Source organism: Prionailurus viverrinus, chromosome D1 (genome assembly GCF_022837055.1).
Source record: "Prionailurus viverrinus isolate Anna chromosome D1, UM_Priviv_1.0, whole genome shotgun sequence".
NCBI classification, from domain to species: Eukaryota; Metazoa; Chordata; class Mammalia; order Carnivora; family Felidae; genus Prionailurus; species Prionailurus viverrinus.
In genome coordinates, this window is record NC_062570.1 from 25,075,849 (window position 1) to 25,085,189 (window position 9,341).

Here is a 9,341-nt window from a genome sequence, read left to right on the forward strand (position 1 = left end):
CTGAGGAAAAAAAGAAAAAATTGTGGTCGTTTGTGTCATGGGACAAACATGCTCTGGATGATAGTTGAGATTTTATGTAAGTCAGTGGAGGTAGAACTTCCATATGGATTTTCATATTTTTAAAGTTATTGAAGTGTAATTGACCTACCACGTTGTGTTAGCTTCATGTGTACAACATACCGATTCAACAGGTCAGTACATTACGCCGTGCTCACCACCCCCGATAAGGATCGTCACCGTCTGTCACCATCCGGGCACCATTACAGTAGTTTTGCCTGTCTTTCCCACACTGTACTTTTCACCTCCTTGACTTATTTATTTTATACCTGGAAGTTTGTGCCTCTCCATTCCCTTTATCTGTGTGGATTTTCATTTTAATGATTGTCAACCTTTTTTTCTAAAATAGTAATGGTGTGAGGAAAGAAAGAAAGGTAATGAAACCACAAACAGCAAGACTAACCTGCGTCGCACCCAAGTAGGAGAACCAGTGCTCAGATGCCAGGACCCACTTTGCGTCCATCACAGTCAGACCAAAATTAGAGTCTTTCCCTTCCGAATGGATGGAAATGTAAATCTTCAGACGACATGCGAAGGAAGGTTTGCCGGTGACATGAGTTGAGACTGCAGGAATGTCGAAAGGAAAAAAAAAAAGGTCCTTGAAGCAGGGAGTGTTGAAATAATATGTTGTTTTAAGAGTCTTCACTGGGAGACTAATATTTCAACACATTTGAATGACTTCCTTGCCGTAAAATGTTTAGACTTAGAAAGTGAAGCTGGATAAGTAATAGGAGCTTCCAAGAGAAAAATCACTCAGCTTAGATCATTTCATGGCGGAGGAATCAGGGACTGTGTAGTCAGACACGTTCCCAGCGGGCCTGCCTCAATGTAGCGTCTTCCACTAAGCATTGTTTTGAGTTGGAGCCACTTCTGAAATTAAAATTTTAGATTCGTGAGAGATAAACTTGATATTCCCCATTTCCCACGAGGGAATGACTGAGAAAATTGATGCTTAAGTGACAAAATTTGATTTTCAGACAATAAGGTAAATTAAGATAGATATTTCCATCCAACCTCTATCCAAATCCATATAATATTGACTCCCCAGTAATTTAATGAGTATCTGCACGAAAGAAAATCCTGTGCTAGTGTCTCATCTGCTGAATTCAAGTGATGACTCCAATGTGTAAGATTAGAGCTCCCCCCATTTGAGTGGAGAGAATATGGTCCTGAAATATCTGGGGGCACCTGAGTTGGTTAAACATATGACTTTAGCTCAGGTGATGAACTCATGGTTTATGAGTTCCAGCCCCGTGTGGGGCTCTCTGCCATCAGTGCGGACCCTGCCTCTCTCTCTCTCTCTCTCTCTCTCTCTCTCTCTCTCTCTGCCCTTCCCCACTCCTCTCTTTCAAAAATAAATAAACACTTAAAAAAATAAAATGAAATTATCTGGGTCACAAAAGCTACACCCATTAGACGAATGGTGGTAAACTGGAACACTGTGTCTTTTCCCAATATTGATTCATTCCTTAATTAACATGAGCTTTGCATTTTTTTAAGCTTTAAATTTTTACTCTTTTGGTTGTCATTTACACATTCTTTGGTTTTGAATTCATCAAAAGAAATTGCATTATTATTATTTTTATTTGTATTGTAAAAGCACATGAAAACAGTGGAGATTTTACAAGATAACCAGCTTGAAGAGACTTTTGTGAGCATCTCTAGGTCTGTAATAAATAGCAAGAATGGGTCTACTGAACAGGATTTGTGAGAGAACAAGGCTATAAGCAGTGTGTTCTTGGCTTCTTATATTTATACCTAAAACCAATGTCTTGCATGAAATAGGTGTAATTGTTTGTGTTTCATGGTCCCCGTTAGAAATGAAGATACATAGGTTTAGGTGGGTTTGTTTGAAATGGTTATTAGAATCTGGCTCCCAGGAATGCCTGAATCTTGCCTTGCAAACTATCTACTCCCCTCCCCTGATATAGGGTTCCCAAGTGGTAGATGTAAAAGGATCAGCCAAAAAAGAAGTGAAGAATCACTTTAGGGTAAACAAGGTAAAGGCCCAAACGTCAACACAAGGCTCTCTGAAAACGCTGGCTTCCACACCTGCCTTGAGCTAATGTCCAAAGTGGGTTAAGTCATGAGTCTGGCATCCACCTGCCCCAAAGTCAAAATCCATACCTTAGACTTTCCTCCTTCCGATCGGCTTCGTGAAAGAAGGAAATCAAGAGATGTGGCAAACAGATTGATAGGGGGTATGTGTGTTGGGAGGGAGAGAGAAAGCAACAGAGCTCTAAACTGGCTCTAAATAATCAGGCCCTCCCTTTGCTCATGTCTCTTTCCTCACCCAGAAGAGATTGAAGAGATAGGGTGCCTGTCACATACATGATGAATGGACCCAGTGAGTGCCCACAGGCAAATTCCATTGGCAGTTCCCCTCTTCTGGCAAGGGGAGCCAGGATGGAGTGGATGTGAGGCAAGCATCTCTCCCTATTTCCGTGGCAGATATGGAGCTCAGCCAGGTCAGTGGTGTGCCTCCACTAACATGAGCAGCCAGAAAAGAAAAAGTCACAACCTTCAGTGACCTTTTCTCCATGGCTCCCGATCTGAGGACTGATAACGAATGTTTCAAGTTGTGTGACATTCCTTCCTCCCGAGTCTGTCCACCTCAGTCTTAGAAATTCTCAGGCCAAGATATCAAAGACTCACTTTTGTGCCCAGAGGAAACAACAGCTCTCTCACTTCTCCCCAGCTCTGTTCCTGCTCCAGAATCTTCCTGGCTATATTGGGACACACATTGTGAAACTATTTATATTTTTAACCTTTAAACAATGTTGTTATATCAGTAATAAACTGTCAGTGGTTTCTAATGTGAGAGAATTCTAAAACTCTTAAAAGTAGAGAGTCTCCTGCAAGTACTTTTTTTTTTAAATTTTAATATCATGTATTAACAACTTCCCTTTGGAGATAAGGATTTTAGCTTTTCCACACCACTCTCATCCCAGATTCACCCACTCCCAGCTTTCGAACATAGTTATATCACAACTTTTGGTTAAATCAGGAGTAGTCTTACATTCTTATGACCATCCAAGCATCATTCTCTGTTGTACCACCCTTTCTTATACACCCTCTGTTGTTGTTGTCTCTGGAGTTCATTGTTTCCACAATTTTTCATCTGTCTAGTGTTCCAGGAACAGAACTCTTGATATTGTTCCAATATCTTCAATCTCTCTGCTATAAGCCTATCAATATCATTTTCTATATTCTCAAATATATCTTTATATTTCTGGTGAACTCCCAGAGACATCTATTCCCATGCTTCTGTTCTAGAATGTACTGTTGTTTTGTTTTGTTTTGTTTTGTTTTGTTTCTAGGTCTCCTACCTATCTATCATCCTGGATATTCCTTTTGGTCACATGTGTTGGATAACCTTTGTGCTGGATGCAATTTCCTCTTTCTGACCCCCTTTTTACTTTAATTCTTGGTCAAAAACAAATTCTCATCTCATCCTGAAGACAGGTGGTATTAAGTTAATTTTTCAGTCTCAACATATCTGGAATAGTCTATCACCACATCTGCTAATTTGTCTGGGTAAAGAATTTTATGTTGAAAATCTTTTCTGTCAGAAGTCAAAAATAAGCTCTCTTGGCTCATAACTTCCAATCTTACTGTTTAGAATCTTGTGGCTGAACTGACTCCCAAGACTTTGGGAGGTAATAGTCTGGAGTGGTTAAGAGTGGAACCACCTGGGTTCAAATCCCTACTCCACCCTCTTGGCTAAGTATCATTGGCAAAGTTACCGGAAGAACTCCCTGTGCTTTCTTTTCCTTCTCTGTAAAGTAGGGTGTGGTAAGAGTCTATTTAGGATAAGTTCTACGTCTTAGGTATTATTGTCTTTAGATGGGTTTCATTGAGATGAAGGAGAAAGTATTTGGGGCAAAATTCACCTTTGTGGGACTTAATTTTGTCATGGGCAAACACAATTTTCAGCTGATAGTGTGTCCTGGGAATTTGCAGTTAAACGGCAACATATAATCACGGGGGCACCCTACACAAACGAACACACACAAAGTTACGGTACATCAAATTCTGGAAAAAAAATAGCATGCATTGGGATATTTAAGTTGTAGCCTTTAAATTATTATTGTATTTTTTAAAAAATTTTTAACATTTATTTATTTTTGAGACAGAGAGAGACAGAGCATGAACGGGGGAGGGTCAGAGAGAGGGAGACACAGAATCTGAAACAGGCTCCAGGCTCTGAGCTGTCAGCACAGAGCCCGACACAGGGCTGGAACTCATGGACTGCTAAATCATGACCTGAGCCGAAGTCGGCCGCTTAACCAACTGAGCCACCCAGGCGCCCCATTATTATTGTATTTTAAATATCCAAATTAAAAAAAAAAATAGTCCAAAAGTGTTCTTTGCTGGGACTCTTTCCAACTTTAAGCTCCTCAGTCACAGGATCACGCGTAGTTAGAAGAAGGTCACTGTGAAACAGTGCAACTGAGGCCGGTAAAATTGTCGTGCTTGGAAGTGGGGGAGGAGGAATACAGAATCTAGTAGCTATGGCCCCGGGGAACATCCCTTTCTGAAGAAAAGAAAACATGTTGTAAGTTAAAGAGAGAAATGCATTTAAACAGATTCTGCTCACGGTCTCGCCCGGTGGAAGGTCTTCTGAAAACCTTTGAAATGCTAATGCGGACTGGACACCTAAAGAGATTCACGATGCATTTTTTTAACATTGATTTAAGTACGGATTTCATCGACTTTTGCTTTTGCATTCATATCGTCCCAAAGACGTAAACGAGGTGGAGAAAGCCCTCAATCATATTTTATTTCCAATCAGTTCATTTCCAGATCCAACTACGGGGCTCTGCCAGTAGGTTTTGAACATCTCACACAAAAAAGGGAATAGTCATGCAAGCCTGCGGAAAGAACCAATCAATTAATTCAACGGAGGGATATGAAGAGGAAGGGCAAGGATACAAGGTGTATCATTTCATGCCACCAAGAAGCCCATACCAAACTGGAAGTGGACATAGAAGGGACTTATTGGCTTACGGCCTTTTAAGAGTCCCACCTGCCGGGAGAATGGGTTGGCCTTAGTACCCAGTTAGTACCTCAGTCATTGGCTGAGAACAAGTACGTGGCACAAGGTGGGAGGTCCAGAAGATCAACAGATGGAGGGGTGGGTCAATTATGCTCCCCCACAGCGGGAGATCTGAACTTCACTGCATCCTGGGCAACCGCACGAGCAAAACTGTAGTTAATTAAGATGCAAATGTTACAAATTTATTAATTTGGTAATGATTAATTGTTTGTTGCTATCCAAGCGCAAGAATTTATTGTTCTGAAGTGGATTTCTTTGAGTTTATTGTGGTAATTAGAGCTGGTAATGTGCTTCACACTCACAGATGGGAGACTGAATTTTCGAAACAAGGATTTGGAGATGGAAAATGTTGGCTGTTCGTTCCAGGTCCTTGAGTAATTCACTTAACCTCTTCTCAGTTTCCCTGTCTGTAAATTGCTGCAGCTATCCTATTAGAGCATTCTCAAGGCTAAAATAATTTGTGTGAAAATTCTAGGTAAGTACTGTGAAAATTACTGTTAGCGGGGACTGAGCCTGCGGCAATATTTTCATGTAATAGAAGCTCTTATAAAAGCAGAGTCCCTTCCTTCATTTAATGCATGGTTATCTTTTAGAGCAGAAATAAATAAGTGCCTGGTTAATGTCACTTCTATTAGAAATTCCATGTCGCAAACATTAAACAAGTCTTTTAGCCTAAGAAAAAAATTTAGCATATACTCAGCTAGCTCATGTTTTTTGTGTATGTTTTTCTGCGCCCAGATAGCTAGATCAGAAGCCTGTGAAATATTGTCAGTAGGCATTTTTGGTTCCATACATCTCACCCTTATTTTCTTGCAGCTATGTATGTGTTTGCACAGATTTCTTTTACAAAAGATAATAATGATATTAAAAGACATTTATTGGTAATTTACAACGGACCAGGAACTGCATTAGCAGAACATCTAGCTCCATTGGTTGTCTTCCATAGCCTGAGAGCATAATGACATTCTTGAAACAACATTAATTTTGCAGTCACTGTTACATTTTATTTGAAAAACAAAATGACAAATGAACATAACTCCTTTAGGGAGGGGCATATCATGAAATAAATAAACAGCCAGGTGTTGAAGGACCACGAATCTTGGGAACTGTTAAGCTAGAGGAAAACATGTTTTATTCTCCACTTCCCTTTACTAGAACTTGGTGCTGTACAAGATTAAAATAATGGTGATGTGATAATGAAACAGAGAAAAGGTCAAATGATTGAAAATCCAATATAAGCAGGACAGGACGGCTAATAAGCACTGTTTGCTGTGGAAACACACAGAGGAACAGATAAGTCTTTCATTTTCTGATTTAATTTTTTCCTGCTTTGCTTGGTAACTTTCATAGATGAAATACATTAAATACTAGGATTTGACAGGCTCTGCGGGGAGAAAGGTCACCTCCAGTGTGGTGGTTGAGACCATCACCAAATGTAGATGGAGTTTTCCTATTCACTTAATAACTGGGTGACTTTATATAAATTGCTTCAACTCCCTATGCGTCATTTCTTTCTTTTTTTTTTTTTTGTAAAATGAAACTAAGAATACTTAAGAGGGTAATTATGAGGATTATATGAGGATACATATTTAAAGCCGTTTTTACTGTGCCTTATTCAAGTAAGCATATAATAATTATTAGCTTTATTATAACCAACATGCTATGTGTTCGCTCACTGTTGTAATAACTAGTTTTGTGAACATTTCTTTATTTTATCGAAATTTTTCAACAACCCTCATAAATTAAGGAATCCCTAACTGGGTAAGTTCTCCATCAGTCTTTGTAAACACAAAGACTCAGGTCCATGGTTTCCAGAAGCATGACTGTCTAGTACTCAGCTCTTGCCATGGCCATTCTAATAATAGGCACTACATACTTGATTTCTCCTAAAACTCAATTCCAGTGTTGGGAATATGCTATCAACTTCTCCATTAATTCCACTCGACACTTTTCTCCGAAGTCAGAGAAACAAAAGCTAAATTTAAAAGTACATTTTGGGGTGCCTGGGTGGCTCAGTCGGTTGAGCGTCTGACTTTGGCTCAGGTCACAATCTCGCGGTCCACGAGTTTGAGCCCCGCGTCGGCCTCTGTGCTGACACCTTGGAGCCTGGAGCCTGCTGCGGATTCTGTGTCCCCCTCTCTCTCTGCTCCTCCCCTGCTCGTGCTCTGTCTCTCTAAGTCTCAAAAATAAATAAAACAGAACAAAAAAGAAACATTAAAAAAAAAGATTCTCTCGTTTAAAAAAATAAATAAGTAGGGGCGCCTGGGTGGCGCAGTCGGTTTAGCGTCCGACTTCAGCCAGGTCACGATCTCGCGGTCCGTGAGTTCGAGCCCCGCGTCGGGCTCTGGGCTGACGGCTCGGAGCCTGGAGCCTGTTTCCGATTCTGTGTCTCCCTCTCTCTCTGACCCTCCCCGTTCATGCTCTGTCTCTCTCTGTCCCAAAAATAAATAAAAACGTTGAAAAAAAAATTTAAAAAAAAAAAAAAAAAAAATAAGTAAGTACATTTTGTTCGTAGAAAACAGGTTCTGTTAATAATCGAGTGCTCCGGGGCGCCTGGGTGGCTCAGTCGGTTGAGCGTCCGACTTCGGCTCAGGTCATGATCTCGCGGTCTGTGAGTTCAAGCCCCGAGACGGGCTCTGTGCTGACTGCTCAGAGCCTGGAGCCTGTTTCGGATTCTGTGTCTCCCTCTCTCTCTGACCCTCCGCCATTCATGCTCTGTCTCTCTCTGTCTCAAAAATAAATAAACGTTAAAAAAAAAATTAACAAATAATCGAGTACTCCTCAGACGGAACACAAAAGAGTTACACAGTTTATCCCATCATGCACAAATGATAAAATTGCTACATTAAATAGAGAATGATTTGAAGGGCAACTGGGTAACTCGGTTGGTTTAGCGTCTGACCCTTAGTTTTGGCTCAGGTCATGATCTCACAGTTTGAGGAATGAAGCCCCATGTGGGGCTCTGTGCTGATGGTATGGAGCCTGCTTGGGATTCTCTCTCCCCCTCGCTCTGCCCCTCCCCCACTCGCACTGTCGCTCTCAAAATCAATCAATCAGTCAGTAACTTTTTAAAAAAATTAAAACCTAATGGAAAGGAATGATTTGAGTAGCTCTGTGAGTGCAAACCACTCTCCAGCTTTGGGGAACCTGGGAGCCTCTCCTATGTCATTCTCTATCGAGAGATGCTTCACATCCACAGGTACCCTGACCTCAACCGTCTATGAAGGCTTCAGGGAGAAATTAAATAATACACTAATTAAAGCAACTCGATTCTCAGTAACAGAAAACAAAACAAACAAGAACACAAAGCCATTCAATGAACACTGAATGCTTTCTCCAGGAACACACTAAATCTTGGCTGTATTTGCTGAGAATGGTAATTTAATGAATTCATTATCATGGGATTGAATTGGAATCCATAGAGGTCTTCAGATGCATTGGTCATATGTAAAATACTACTATTTCTATGACTACAAATACTAGTATTACTAATAATGATTCTGAAATAAACACAGCCAAGTATTACAATTGGATCGATTATGCTTATTATTCTCTCCATAACTCAGTGTGCTTAAAATAGTCCATTATTTTGAATGGCAAAAAAGTCAAGGTAAAAAGTTACTTATGTAGCAGAGTGGAAATTGGGAGACACATATCTGAATTCTGGCTCTGCTGCCGAAGAGGTCACTATTTGTCAACCCTTAGTTTCTGTATCTAAAAACCCTCTATCTTTGAAAAAAAAAAACCCTGTAAAATTGTTCTGCTACTGTTTTACCTGCCTCCAAAGATATAAAACAAGTTATTATGAGGGGCACCTGGGTGGCTCAGACGGTGAAGCGTCCGACTCCGGCTCAGGTCATGATCCCGTGGTTCTTGAGTTCAAGCCCCGCATCGGGCTTTGTGCTGACCGCTCAGACCCTGGAGCCTGTTTCAGATTCTGTGTCTGCCTCTCTCTCTGCCCCTACCCCCCTCACACTCCATGTCTCTTTCTAAAAAAATTAGCGTTAAAGATATAAAAAAGTTAACATGAGATAATAGAATAGTGACTAATGCAGTAAATCCTCATTAACTATTACTTTCACCTGAAAAATAGTAGTGATAAGAGTTATATATTATAACATTGTTAGATTTATAATAAATTGTTATATTAATAATAAATCCCACACAGCAAGAAGAATGATATCAACAGTGGCTTTCTAACACAGCTGCTGAGAATCAGCTACTT